Below are 15,697 nucleotides of genomic sequence, written 5' to 3' on the forward strand. Positions count from 1 at the left end.
CATCACTGAAGGTTCCTTGTCATCACCATTTGTAACTGCTATGGACACTTGGATAATATCGGAAATACCTATTCAGTTTTGTGGTGTAAGGACTTTCATTGGCCATGTCGAGTCTAAGAAAAGAGTTGTTTCTGTGTATGACAATTATTCTAGCAACCATCAAGTGTGTGGCTACTTGTCGTTATTATCTTTCTTGGTGGTGTGATGTTTAGTCAGAATTCATCGTTTGTCATTATGATTCATGAAGTGAGTGTGTCATGACCATTGTAGAAAGATATATGTTATCATGTCCCCCTTCAGTATCTTATCATCTTATTTGTCGACAGTTTGATTATTGTAGCATTTGTGTCCCTCTGTGTTACAGTAGAAAAGTCTATTCAGATGATATTTTAGCATTGAAATGAGAGCCCACTGAGGGTTGGTGATTCTTTAGGCAGAATATTATGGAATGCATCGACAGAAAGTAGTTTTTGAGATTTTTCTCTATGGCGGGAAACACTCTGTTTAAAGTAATCTGTGGATCTTTCAAGTTTGACGCATAAGTTTGTATCTTTTATAATGTGTATGGAATATGTTTCAGAATCATATCATGTTCAGTCAAGCGTATGATCGATTTATGATTGTAAGACATTCTCAGTGCTGGAAGTATCTGTGAGATACTTGTAGTTCTTTTGTTTATTCTGCTTTTACATAGCTAATGTGATCAAACTGAGAATGAGGCTTTTGATTGACTGAGAGTTTTCAATCATTAGCGCAAAAGCATTGTATTTGTTTTGAGCATACAATAAAGGTTCAATTTTTCTGGGGCTGGGTTTTTCACCCTCAAGTAGAGGGTTTTCGGATAAATTTTGTGACATCTGTTATTGTGTTTCTAAGCTTTGCTTCCTATGTACTCTGGTTTGAAAATTTAACACTAAGCTTGTTCATCTTTGATCATTTTTCAGTTTTGCTTTCTATGCATCCATGTAGTCACCTTTGCAAAAGGGAAAGAACACTGCATATCCAAAGTTAAAACAAAGAAATGCATATTAAATTACTTAAGATAATCCTTATGACAACCAATCTCCAATTGGGAAATTATCAACAATATTCCAATTATTATATTTTTGGTGTTACATGGTGAAAATTTGTGTGTCTTAGTGATTCATTGTTTTCAAGCTCATTGTTCAATTCTTGCTTTGATTCATGCTCATCCTCTTGGTGGAATAGGGACAAGGATAAAATGAAGTCCCTATAAAATGTCCTTGTTTTGCATACCTTTCCCAGCTAGTAGAAAATCAATTTGGATAGGGACAACCTAAAGTTCCTATACAAAATGCCCTTACCTTGTCCTTGATTATCTTAATGTTCTGACGCTTTATGACTTTGAAGACTTTAAGTTTGAGAATGAACCAACAATTTCAGATGCAGATTTAACAATTATCTCCACACAGCAACAATTTCAAACATGCAGATTAAAATAGGATAGCTAAGAGTTCAAAGTCCAAGATTGCGCGAGACAAGGGTACTTGGGTACTTAGTTTACAGGTACAAGTACAGCTATTTTTTCAAAATAGGGGACGGAGGAGTGCTTGGGTGCTTCAATTATTTTAATATAATTTGAAATTTTATATAAAATCTGAAAATGAGTTATAACAATGAGTTTTCAAAACAAGAACAGTGATAAAGTTTGTCCATGTAATGCATTATTTTCAGTTTCAAATTTGCAATATGTTTGTAATTATAATATATGCTAAATGTTTAAATGTATAACAAATTGTTGAATTCCGAGGATCGCTGCAAATGTACTAAGCACTGCCATATTCTTGGTATGTGTTTTCCAAATGGCAGTGACCTCTTATTTATAATGAGCAAAGGCTAAGAAGAGACATGTCTTCGTCAATTTGACAATTAATATAATAATAAATATAATCATAGTTATATATATATATATATATTTCTCTCATATAATAAACTTATATCTCATATGTAATTATATCTCATATATATAGCCACAGTTTTATCCAACTGAAGCTACCAAACATCAACACAAATAAGTCAAACATTAGATATGAACAAGAAAATCATAAATCATATAACAATGATATATTGCAAATGCTAAACTTCTGACTTTAACAATGATAAATTTTACTGTCAATACTGTAACAAAGTTTCGAACCGATTACATATTGATTTAAGCTTGATAAACAGCTAGCTGATACGCATACAAAACACTGAAACAAAAATCACAAAATCTTAATTAAGGTACACGCCCTAGGGGTAGGGATACAAGTATCCATGCAACATAGGTTCATACTAGATGATCTGATCATAATCAAATGTTGCTGACTCTATTTTATGATAGTTCAATTGTCAAAAGAAATCTTACAAATGGTGCAAGGAGCAGCATCCGGTTCTGCTACCTGTTGATGTGTGTTTTATGACCATGTTAAAAGTAGAATAAAATATTTAAGTATATTATCCTCTCTTGATAAAAATTCCGGGTATGCTAAGATTGCAAATAAGATCACACGGGCAACTTCCAAGGTTCCCTCTAGGTTGGATAAGCTCAATGTTAAATGTCATATGTTGGTATCATGTCAGGCCCTAGGTTATATTCCTCTTGTCGAATTAGAAAAAAACAAGCTATGGGAACTTTCAACTAATATTACAATGAGAACACTCTTTTGGGTCTTTTGCAAATATGCAGAAAGTAAATCAGTAGGGTGGAGGAATTCTATTCTACTCCTAAGAACTTGAAAGATGAATATTGCTCTGATGGAATCTACCAAACTTTGCTTCACCGAATCGAATACACAAAGTTGGTGCAATGTTCAAGGGTTGTGCAAATAGTTTTCATATCCCAATCAACACCAAAACGAACAGTATGCATTAAAGATAGAAGTAAAGAATCCACATAATGGCTCAGACCCAACCTTATATTGTGCTCAGGAATCACCTACAAACAAAAGGTATAAGCAAGAAAATACCACCATAACACTATTATCAATCACATTTGAGCTTTGTAACAAAGAGAACATGCAAGCACCAAGATACTTCACGAAATCACCAAACTTCAATTAAAGCTTTATTATTTGAGCAGTACATAAGCAATAATCTCCATATTCCAATGAGAGGTAAGGCCTTTATATAGGTCTCATATTATAATGAGTGGCCCTGATTGAAACTAGCATTACCTAGGGACGTGTTTCCTGCATAATTTACTTGTCTCGAAAATGCAAATGTTCCGGAAGCTTTGAAACCTGTCTCTTGGCTGTCCATAAATTTATGGTTGAATTTTGATAATGTTATTGACTTCCACTCTCATGTGAACTCTCAATTTAAATTATTTAACTGAAACATATGTTAAAGTTTTATAATGTATGTAAGCATGTTTTATCCTGTTTACATTTAAAATTTCCCTAAATATTTTAAATTTTCACTATTTTTATATAGTCGCCTTAAACCATCACATAAAACCTGTTTCCCCATAAATCTGCTTCAAAAACTTGCGGTAACATAAATCGAAACAAACCTGATAGCCAGATTTTGCCACCTTAGCCCTAATTAGGCTTAGGGGAAAAGAAAGAGAATCTATAATTAATGAGTGGATCCATACAAACCAATCAGAAAGAAGCTGCTCTCTTGGTGAGGTAATAAATGTGCACTATGTTAGCCCATTCTGCATGACAGTGAGGTGAAATAAATGCCCACAATACATTAAGCATACAATTGTGTTGGAGATACTTTTCTAAATATTGTTGACCCCCTTTCTCGATCAAGCAAATTCATCATTAAAATTTTCAAACATATCCTTTGCCGTGATTACTACACTATACCATCAAGCAAAACCATACACTTCTCCTTCCCTTATTACTTCACCACCAACCAATGTCTTCCTACAAATTTCAGAATTAAGGCTTGAAGGTGTGAAATTAAATCATCTTGATATAGTTGCTCATCATCCCACAACTCATCTATGCATTATATCTTAGAAAGGATAGTTAATGCCTTTTCATATATCTACACCAAGTCTTCAACAAATTGCTATGCCTCCTTTTGAATGTCCTACATCCAAGCCTCTGCACTTCGAAAAATTTGTCTCAAATTCTCAATGACTTCCACTGACTCAGCTAGAAGAACTGTAAGAGGAACAAAAGCCTACCTTTCTTCTCTTATTGGATGGGATAAGTTTTTTAGTTATTCACAAAAAGTCGTGTTCTCGCTTTTCACCTTTTGATATTTTTCTTCCAACTTCCTTATCTTCTCCTTCATTGCTTTAATAGAGCCATAAAACTCTTTGACCACCTGCTCCCTAGAGGCATGTCCAAAATCCAATTTTGTCACATTGTAATTGTTAAGAGAAATCTAGTCCCTCGTTTTGTCAATTTTAGGTATTGCAATCTCTCGATTCCTAGATTTGGATTCACCGTTGATGAAATTAGCAATTTTTTTCATCTCGCCCTTCTCTTTTGGCATGTTGACTTAGTACAGGCTTTTTTGTAATTCCAATGTAGGGTGAATTTCCTTGTCAGGACTCCTCTATAACCTTTGCCTTAACCAATTTGGAATGCCAACACACTGATCATGCACTGACAATTGTTCTTGCCCCAGCACCATCCCTTCATTAACGTCTTCCTTGATGATGGGACTTTTTGTTGATGCGACAAGAACTTCTACTTTTGCAGCAGTAACTTTTCCCTCTACTCTCAAGATCTCTCCACCTTCAAATTTACTACTCAGAAGTGTCTTGCTCTTTACATCCAAGAAGCCACAAGGCTTCAGAACTATTCGCTTCAACACCAGGCTCCTACCTCAAATTCTTGTCAACTTATCACCTCCTTCGTTGGGCTCCCCTTGGCTCAAAGACACCAAATGCCATCTAGGTCCCTCCTCTAGTTTTTCCAAATTCATTCATTCCCAAAGGGGCTCTCTTCGACAATGGCTTACCTCCTTCAGGACCTCCCAGCAAAAACCATCCTCCTCTAGGACTTCTTTGAGGCAACCCAAGACCCTTCCCAGATCTCTTACCTATTTATTTGTAGGTTCTGTATTGGTGCTTCAACCTCTTAGGGGTGGTGGGATTTTCCTGTTGGACCCCACCCCACTCTTGCTTTCTTTGGTTTGTTTGTTTGGGTTAGTTTTTTTCTTGTTGCTTCTTTGTTTCCTCTAGCACCATTTGGTACTCCTAGTGTGGGTTGGTCCCCTATTTTGTTCTTGGTAGTCCCATTGACCCATTATGTGGTCATTCATTGGACATTAATAATTTTATCTTTCTCATCTTCAAAACTCACTCACTTCTTCTTAAAAGCCCTACTCTTCTTGTTGGCTTCTCTTCTCCAAAAATCCTCAGTTCTGCTCTTGGCTCTCCAATTCTTCAATGTGAGAAAGAAATGAGAATTCATCTCTTATATAGATATGTGGCCCCTAACTGCCAATTTGGTGATGAGTTAGATTTAGGCACCTACAATGAATTTTCTTCCATATTGTCATTCCAAAAGAGGCTCTTTTACAAACATTGCCACTTGTCTTCTAGTTTATATTGTTTGTAAAAGATGTTATTTTGGGCACTTATCTTCAATCAACAAGCTTTGTCCATGTGTACATACTCTAAGGAGTTGGAATTTAAGGACTTTGGTCATCACATTATTTCCAACATTTTAATTAAATTTTAGACGTCAAGAAATCCAATATTTCATTATTTTTCCAAATAATTCCAAGAGTTGTCTTGACTTAGACTTTCTTTTTGAAATTATACTTCGTCATCATAATTCAAATTGCTTTTGATTTTCTACTCAAGCCAAATTTAAATTTTCCCTCGCAATTCTTCCCATGACCATCATTTGATAAATTTTCATTATTTTGAAAGTTTTGGTCTTTGAAGTATAGAAAATCCATCTACCTCAATTTTAATTTCTTCTTGAGTGCATATTTAAATTATTTGAAGGATATCATTATTTTAAAAATATTTCTTGCTTGTATAGCCCAATGCTATTTAGAGCGTGATGTTGGAGACAAAATTTTGTCAAACCCTTCCTATGAATTTTAAAATATTTCTCATACTTAGCTAAATTGAAATCCACTTTTTTGCAGTTTCTTTACCAATTTATTAAAATCAATTTTCCAATACTTTCAATACTCTAGCCAAATTATATCTACTCCATTTATTTTGGCTTGATGCATATTAGACTTATGCAAAAGCTTTCAATGCTCAACCAATTTTTATCGCATCCCCCGATTATTTCCACAAGTGTTAAAAAGGATCTTAATGTTTTCCACAAAATTTTAGTATTTCTCACAACCTTATGATGAACCACTTTGAACCAAGTCTTTTATGAGCACATATGAGCTATTGCATTGGACTTCAGATTTTTCAAAAATTTATTTCATCTATAATTTATGCTCTTAAGTGTATATTTGTGGGTGTGAGGGATTATAAAACTTCATAAAATTTACTTCACTATGCAAAAAATTGCATGGATGAGCTCAAATTAGACCTTACAAATTTCACCTTCTCAACATTTTTTCAAACATACTGAAAATTACACTATTGAGCACAAATCAAGAGATGTGTTGAAATTCTATTCTTAGGAATGTGAAGAACTTGCACTTTGAGTGCATCTGAGGGCATTCTATAGAAATCTATTCAAATTTATTCCTTCACCATATGAGTGCTACACTCTTAATATTGGTGTATATAGGGTTATGAATAGTCAACTTGTGGCTATCTTAATCCTTAATTAAATCATGTTGTCATTATTATATTATTATTTAGGTAGGTAGATCGGCCTAGGTGTTATATAGGGTTGTGTCTATTCAGCCTAAGCATAATTAGGTATATATAGGAGGTTGTGAGTCTTATTTCAAGATTATATTGTGAAGTGTGTTCTCATTGGAGATATTTGGAGGCTGCCCCCTCGAAGTGGCCTACTACTCTCAGTTATTATCAAGTATTTGTAAAATATTTCATATTATCTCTTCCATTGTGCAAGTTATTTCATTACAAGTGGTATCAAAGCATGATCTTGGCACTATAGAGGCAAGATTTTTCTCAACATCGGAGGCGATTTTGGGAAGAGCATAACTTTCAGATTTTAACAAATTTTTTAAAGATTTTTGAAGGGTTTTTGAAGACCATATTAAAGAAGCTATAGTCCAAATTTCAGAGGAATTGGAGCAAATTTGAACAAATTATTGCAAAATTACTATTTCTACACAATTTATTGAGATCTACATATCTCTCACATCCTACCAAATCGGAGTATAACTTGTATTTGGTTTTTTAATACATAGTAGAGAAGCCTACATTTCAAAGCTTGGAGAAATTGAAGCAAAAATAAGCAACTTATTGTGAAATTAGGAAAATTCGCACTGGAGGCAGCAAATTTGCTAATTTTTTGGATTTTTTCTGAGTAAGGGTATCTTGGCCCTAGTAAGTTACAATTTTTTTTTTTTTTTAAATTTGAGAATTTACTTTTCATTTGTGTGATTTATTTCAAAAATATTGATTTCCATCATGATGGGACCTCCAACAAGAGGCAAAAAGAATGCTACCACATTGGGGAAATCCTTTGATAAGGATTGGGAAACAACAAAGGATAGTAATCCCAATGAGGGAAAAAGTAAGTTCAAGGAAGACGTTAAGAGGGATGTGTGACCTATGAGGAGATATATCAGATATACAAAGCATGTTAAGCACCTATATGAATGAACCAAGGAAGGAGTTCTCAAGCAATCAAGGTGAAGCCTTCAAGTCGACTAATAATGACACAAATTTTAATACTCCTATGGGATCTAGGGAAAATTTTCCAAAGGTGGATATGTGCAAGTTTGATGGTAAGGATCCTCTAAGATGGATAAACCAAATGGAGAATTTTTTTGAAGTACATCAAACCCCATATGGACAAATGGTCACGATGGCTTCCTTATATCTAGAACCAGATAATTCATTTGGCATCGTTGGCTTTGTTCTCATCAGAGGTCATGGTCAATTTTTACAAAAGAACTCCAAGCACAATATAGCAATAGTGTGACAAACAACTTCTTTAGCGAGCTTGCTAAGCTTCAACAAACAGGATCAGTTAAGGATTATATTCAAAAATTCCAAAATCTATCCTTAAGAGTGGATACTATTACAGAGGAGAACTTGAATAACTTATTCTTGAGTGGTCTCAAGGATCACATTCAACATGAGGTACACATGTTTAGTCCTAGCTCAATAAATGAGTCTTTTATATTGGCATGCAAGGTAGAGGAGAAGTTCTTGATTTCTAGAAAGCAAGGGGCTAATGTGACAAGAGAAAAAGGATATTCAACACCTTCACTTCCTCAACCTACTAGGTTGACTCCACAAAAAATTGATGAGAAAAGAGCAAAAGGGTTGTGTTTCAATTCTGATAGCAAATACAGTCGGGGACATAAATGTAGTGAAAAGAAATTGCTCTATATTGAAGGTTCAAGTGAGGAAGAAGAGGATGAACCCATATTAGAGGAGGATAGGGAGTCAGGTGAGGAATCACATGATTCTCAACCAATCATTTCTTGTCATGCATTTTCAAGTTTTAGTGCACCACAAACTCTCAAGGTAGTGGGTTTCTTAAAGAAGCAGAAAGTAACAGTGTTGATCAACTCAAGTGGTACTCATAATTTAATCAACAGAAAGTTGGCAACTCTTCTAAATTGTTTTATATATCCAGCCCCAGAGTTTCAAGTTTTTATTACAGATGGGAGTACAATTAGATGTTCAGGGAAGTGTCATAGCATCAAATTATCCATGCGAGATTATCAACTTAATACCCCAATTTATGCGATATCCATGGGTGCAGCAAATTGGGAGTAAAATGGCTTACTACATTCAGAGCAATTGAGATGAACTTCCAAGAACTAATCATTAGATTTCAATCAAAATGAAAGGTAGTGGGGATAAGGGGGTTGAAGGCAAAATCCCCACAAATGGTAAGCTCTCATCAAATGCAAAAGTTGCTTAAGAAAGGAGGAGATGGATTTGTGGCCCAGCTATGTTCATTAAAAGTCTTTCAATCTAATGCTCTTAGTCATCCTGATTTACAAGCAATAATTGATCGTCACTCAATGATTCTTGGAGATATGCCTAAAGGTCTTCCTCCCAAGAGGGATCATTGCCATGCAATACAACTAGTTCTAGGGAGCTAGCCACCAAACATCAGGCCTTATAGGTACCCACACATACAAAAAAGTGAGATAGAAAAAATTGTTGAGGAAATGCTAGAGGCAGGAATTAGCAAGCATAGCCAAAGTGTTTACTCCTTGCCTATGGTGATGATACGTAAGAAGGATGAAACTTGGCGCATGTGTCCAGATTATAGAGTGCTCAACAAGTACACCAGTAAAGATAAGTTTTGTATTGCAGTGATTGATGATTTGCTAGATGAATTAAATGGAGCTATGTATTTTACCAAATTAGAACTTAGATCGGGTTATCACCAAATTCAGATTGAGGAAGATATTTGTAAGACAGCATTTCGAACTCACAAGGGTCATTGTGAATTTTTGGTGATGTCATCTGGTCTTACCAATGCACCATCTACATTCCAAAGTTTGATGAATTCCATTTTTAAGAAGTTCTTGAGAAAGTCCATGTTAGTGTTCTTTGATGATATATTGATTTATAGCAAGACTTGCGAAGAGCATTTGCAGCATGTAGATCAAGCATTACAATTAATCGAAAATCATCAACTCTATGCTAAGCAATCCAAGTGTGATTTTGGTCTTAAGGAGGTCGAGTATTTGGGACACATAGTTTCACATGGAGTAAAGGAGGACCCTAACAAAATTAAGGCTATCATGGAATGAACTATTCCAAAAACCATTAAGAAGTTGAGGGGTTTCTTGGGATTGACAAGGTACTATAGAAGATTTGTGAAGAATTATAATCGTCTAGCAGCACCCCTCACCACTTTATTGAAGAAGGATTCTTTTCATTGGAATGAATCCACTAATGTAGCATTTGAGCAATTGAAGGAGGCTATGTGTAGAACTCCGATGCTTGCCACTCTGGACTTCACCAAGGAATTCATTGTGGAACATGATGCTTCTAGAAATGGGATAGGAGCAATTCTCATGCAAGAAGGTCGACCAATTGCTTTTGAGAGTCGTCAATTAAAAGGTAAAAATCAGCTCAAACCTATTTATGAGAAGGAAATGCTAGCAATCCTTCACACAGTTAAACAATGGAGGCCTTATTTAATGGGTCGACACTTCAAGGTTAAGACAGATCATGATAGCCTAAAATATTTTTTAGAACAAAGACTATCTTCGGAAGAGCAACAAAAATCGGTCACTAAAATGTTGGGATATGACTTTGAGATTGTATATACGAAAGGGAAGGAAAACATTGTGGCCGATGCACTTTCCACGAAGGATGAAAAAGATGAAGCCTTATTGTGTGCTCTTTCAATATTACAAGCAAATTGGATGGTAGAAACCAAAGGAGAGTGGCAAAACGATGTTGCAACAAGTAGTATCAACCAAAAAGTAAAAAGTGATCCTAGTAGTTCAAATAAGATTTGTTTAAAGGGGGATGTTCTTTGGTACAAACAACACTTGTATCTCTGCAAGAATTCTACTCTTAAACACAAGATTCTCACAGAGCTACATGAGTCCCCAGTTGGTGGTCATTCAGGATTTTTGAAGACATGTCATTGGGTCAAGCAAGATTTTTTTTGGGAAGGGCTGAAAGGTGATGTTCAAAAATTTGTGGCAGAATGTTTGGTTTGTCAAAGAAATAAGGGGGAGACAATTAAGACACCAGGTCTCTTGCAGCCCTTATCTATTCCTAGCCAGCATTGGGAAGAAATATCCATGGACTTCTTCACAGGGCTTCCCAAGTCTAAAGGTCATAATGTCATCATGGTAGTAGTTGATTGCCTCACTAAATATGCACATTTCATTGCATTATCACATCCTTTTACAGCAAGTACAGTGGCAAAAGTTTTCTTGGAGAATATCCAAAAGCTACATGGTACACCTAAGGTTATTGTCAGTGATCGTGATCCTATCTTTACTAGTCACTCTTGAAAAGATTTATTCTCATGTTTGGGTACTCAATTGGCTCATAGTTCTTCATACCATCCTCATACCATCCTCAATCAGATGGGCAAATTGAGGTTGTTAATAAATGTTTGGAAGGATATCTATGTTGTTTCACTTCAAAGAAACAATCTCAATGGGTAGATTGGCTACCTCTTGCAAAATGGTGGTACAATACTTCTTTTCATAGCTCATCAAAAATGTCTCCATTTTTGGCACTTTATGGATATCATCCTCCTTCCATCGCATCATCATTAAAAGCGTCACGAAGAGTTTAGGCAATAGAGGACCACTTGTTTCATCAACAACAGGTACTTTTAGGACTCAGGGATAATTTAGCTATGGCACAAAATCGAATGAAACAACAAGCGGACCAACATCGTAGTGAAAGAGATTTTGAAGTTAGAGATTGGGTCTTCCTGAGATTGTAGCCTTATATAAGTTGTCTCCAAGGTACTATCCACCATACCAAATCATGCAAAAGATTTGTGTTGCCTACAAGCTAGAGTTGCCACCAACAACAAAGATACATTAGTTTTTCATGTTTCTTGTTTGAAGAAGGTAATTGGGTAGAATATTCCTACTCAAACAGTACTACCAGAGCTTGATGAAGAAGGAAAAATAATTTTGGACCCAAAGTGCAATCTTCAAACACACACAAAGAAGTTGAGGAATAGAACCCTCACCCAGTATGTCATCCAATGGAGGAATTTACTAGTTGAAGAGACCACATGGGAGGATGAGGAGTTCATTCAAAAGAATCCATACTTGGTTAGCATTAAGGACAATGCTTCTTTGAAGAGGGGGCATGCTACGCCCTTAATATTGGTGTATATAGGGTTATGAATAATCAACTTGTGGTTATCTTAATCCTTAATTAAGTCATGTTATCATTATTATATTATTATTTAGGTAGTTAGGTTGGCCTAGGTGTTATATAGGGTTGTGTCTATTCAGCCTAAGCATAATTAGGTAATATATAGGAGGTTGTGAGTCTTATTTCAAGATTATATTATGAAGCGTGTTCTTATTGGAGATATTTGGAGGTTGCCCCTCAAAGTGGCCTATTACTCTCAGTTATTATCAAGTATTTGTAGAATATTTCATATTATCTCTTCCATTGTGCAAGTTATTTCATTACAATGAGTGTTGCTTTGAGTGCATTTTGGCATTCGTGGTGGATTTTTATTGTCGAGTGAGGTTCTTTGCCATATAATATTTGTATTGATGAGAGTGTATGCAAGGTGTGGAAAAGCAGTGTTCATAGGCGCATTGGAGGTTTGATGATAGAGCCCTAACCTTGCACCATATTCTTTCACTCAGTGAGATCACGCTGTGGAGGACTTTAACTAAAACGAGATTCATTGCCAGGCACAATGGTGAGTTCAAAACCCTGCAATACAATTCTTGTGTACCATGAAACGGTGAACCTACACCTGGGAGGCTGATCTTTTCACTTCATGGAAACTTCTTTGTACATTGTAAATCAGCATTTTTGGGACAAAATGAAAGATTGTCCATGATTGGAGGAAGTTCTTTGTCACAACAGCAATAGCACTCAAGAGGCATGTATAAAGCATACTGGGGGACTTTCACATCTTAAAGCAACACACCAACAGTATGATGAAAACTTTAAAGATTTGCTACATTTCTCTAACTTCAAGTTCTTTGGCCTTTGCACCAATAGAGTCACACTCATGCCTCTAATCCAAATTTCATGTTTGCAACAAACTCCACACTTCTACCACAATCTCTGACTTCGATTTTTATTTTTTTGAATGCTCTACAATTTCTTATCCAGAGCTTGTACGTTGACTTATTTTCTTTAGTACTTTCCTTAACATGGTAAAACTTGTTTGGTAATGCATCTTAAAGCTGTGAAGTATGTCAATAGAGTTTAGGACCCTCCAAATTTTCGTTGGCCTTGTATAAATAAGTTCCAGTTAGTGCATATAAAGAGGGAGATTTCAGTGTTCCAAGAGAACCCCACATTATAGCAGGCTAGCCTTCTCAAGTATTGATGCTTTTGGAGGAAACTATCTTTGAGTTTTCAAACCTTTTCCATGCCTTGCAATTTCCTTTTTAGAGCTCATGCAGTGAAGAATTTGGCCAAAAGTTTAAGCTAGATAATATCCCCTTCTTTGGGAACATACAACATATAGAGAAAATTTAATCCCTTTTGAAGACTCCTCACAATGCTACAACACTCGTGAGAATATTTCATGTTTTACCATGTTCCCTGACTTAGGCCTTTTGTGCTTCTACCTAGCTCCTCAAATTCCCACTTGGTCATTTCGCCACTTCTCCATGTTTTCCCTCTGTGAAACCTTACAAAGATGTCTTATGGATATTTCTAGAAAATGATTTTTTAAGCTTTTTGTTTTTTTACTTTCAAGGTGCTTTTATAAATGATCTCAAACTTTACCTATTTTCTACTTTTTTTAACTTAGAACCAAGCACTTTTCCTCTCTTACTTCTATCAATGCTTGTCAATTACCAAGATACTCTCACCAAAATAAACCTATTGTTTATCATTTGAACGATTTCTTAATACAACATTTCATCCAAGCTCTCTATTCCTAATTAGAAAGACCTTCAAATTGAAACCCTAAAGGCAGGAAGCATCTCTCTACTCCAAACTTTGCCAAAATATACTTCACATTTGGAAGACAAGGAGGCTCAAAAGACTGACACCAAATCTACCAAGGAAACACAACCCAAAAAAGGCCAAGTAGGCCAAAAAGTAGGGGTTCCCATTTGCAATGGTGCAATGTGTGAAAAGGTCACAACACTACCTAGCAGAGAAGCAATGATATTAAAGATTTACAAAGCATAATCAATGATGGAGATCCTTCAATGAGTGCTTCCAATATAGCTAGCTCGATTATCTCTTCACCCTTGTCTTCCAGTATTACCTAGTTCGTCAATGTCTACAAACACCCGACAAAGAAGGTGTTGTGCAATCACAACTTAAAGGATGATATCACAAATCTATTCCAAGTATCAATTAGGGATTGTTCAATCCTCTGCATCTGGTATGAATGCTAATTTTATCCTACTCTTCAAAGCCTTTGTTATCCTGCCAGTTACACAATTCAGATTGGCATAGAAATGCAATATGTGATTGTTAAGAATTCATAAGAACGGATATCTTCCTACCTATAGTTAGACCTTCCAAGGGTTGAGTCCTAGAAGTCTCTTGCATTTGTTGAATGCACTTGCAAATGGAATCTCCAATGCCTTCTTAGTCATACTGAGCCATTTAATACCTTGGACCACCAACGCCAGTCACAATGGATGTTGGTCCAGCAAATAAAAACAAGGTTCTCCCAAAAGCACATTAGAATAAAATAATTTATTAATATGCATTTATTGATTTTTTATTTATTAATTTATATGATAATTTATTGTTTAATAAAAATGGCCTAGCAAATTGAAAGGGTGTTAACCACCTCGGTTATCACAAATTTAGAAGGCAACTCAAACTTGGATTGGTACAATTCTGTATATGCCCTTATAATAAGCATGTAATTATAATCAGCAAATAAAATAAAATGTGATTTGGGGAGGTCCCATAGCTCTATAGGTATGGTCTTTTGCCTCAATTTAGATTTGGAAACCATACTCGGGGACTGCAGAATTCATTTACAAATTAGCCAACCACATGTTCAACACAAGCCATGTTGTGATATCAGATGACTTTCAAGGATCCTGAAAAGGCTTCTTGTCCTATATATGACGCTATGTCAGAATGAATGATTACTTTCTGTTCCAACAATATTATCTTAACCTATTTTTTTTAAAAACCATGTGTTTCAATGTGATTACTCGGTCTAATTTTAGGTCATTATAGTTGGTCACCCAAAACATTCCACTTGCAATCACAATCAGAAATGGATAATTAATAAGGGATTTCTTTTTACGCTTAAATTATGAAATATTTTTAAAGTGAGTACATAATGACACAATTGATGAGAATTAATATTGTCCATGTAATTAATAGATCAGCAGAAATTGAAGAATTGTGGTCAATTTTTAATATTGAAAGGATATAAATGCACGTCCACTCAAATAACGCAAAACTCCTACCTCCAATAAAAGAAAACCCCTACAAAGAACAAGTACCGATTACAATAATGACTTCTCCAAACTTAATCTGTGCAGATCACAATGACCACTTCTTAACTTACCACATTGTAATCATCAGCTATCTACATTTCCACTTGCAATTGCAATCAGAAATGGAAAATTTATAAGGGATTTCTTTTTATGCTTAAAATATGAAATATTTTTAAAGTGAGTACATAATGACACAATTGATGAGAATTAATATTGTCCATGTAATTAACAGGTCAGCAGAAATTGAAGAATTGTGATCATTTTTTAATGTTTAAAGGATATAAATGCCCGTCCACTCGAATAATGCAAAACTCCTACCTCCCATAAAAGAAAACACCTCCAAAGAACAAGTACCAATTACAATGACGACTTCTCCAAACTTAATCTGTGCGGATCACAATGATCAGTTCTTAACTTACCACAACGTAATTAGTATTGGAAGATTCTTCTAAATTTTAGCAAAAATAAAAAACTATATGATTAGTATGATCCATTCAGATGTTAACCTTGTATATTAAAATATATACACTAA

The 15,697-nt window shown here is 35.2% G+C and overlaps 1 protein-coding gene across 4 annotated transcripts in view; it reads right to left on the reverse strand.

Moving 5' to 3' along the window:
- LOC149531199 (alpha-1,3-mannosyl-glycoprotein 2-beta-N-acetylglucosaminyltransferase-like) overlaps nt 1–15,697 on the reverse strand; it is a 196,165-nt gene that overhangs the window by 123,881 nt on the left and 56,587 nt on the right. The gene's annotated exons all lie outside the window — the stretch shown is intronic.

This window comes from Cupressus sempervirens, chromosome 11 (genome assembly GCF_028749045.1).
Source record: "Cupressus sempervirens isolate cs-2001-9-10 chromosome 11, ASM2874904v1, whole genome shotgun sequence".
Lineage (NCBI taxonomy): Eukaryota > Viridiplantae > Streptophyta > Pinopsida > Cupressales > Cupressaceae > Cupressus > Cupressus sempervirens.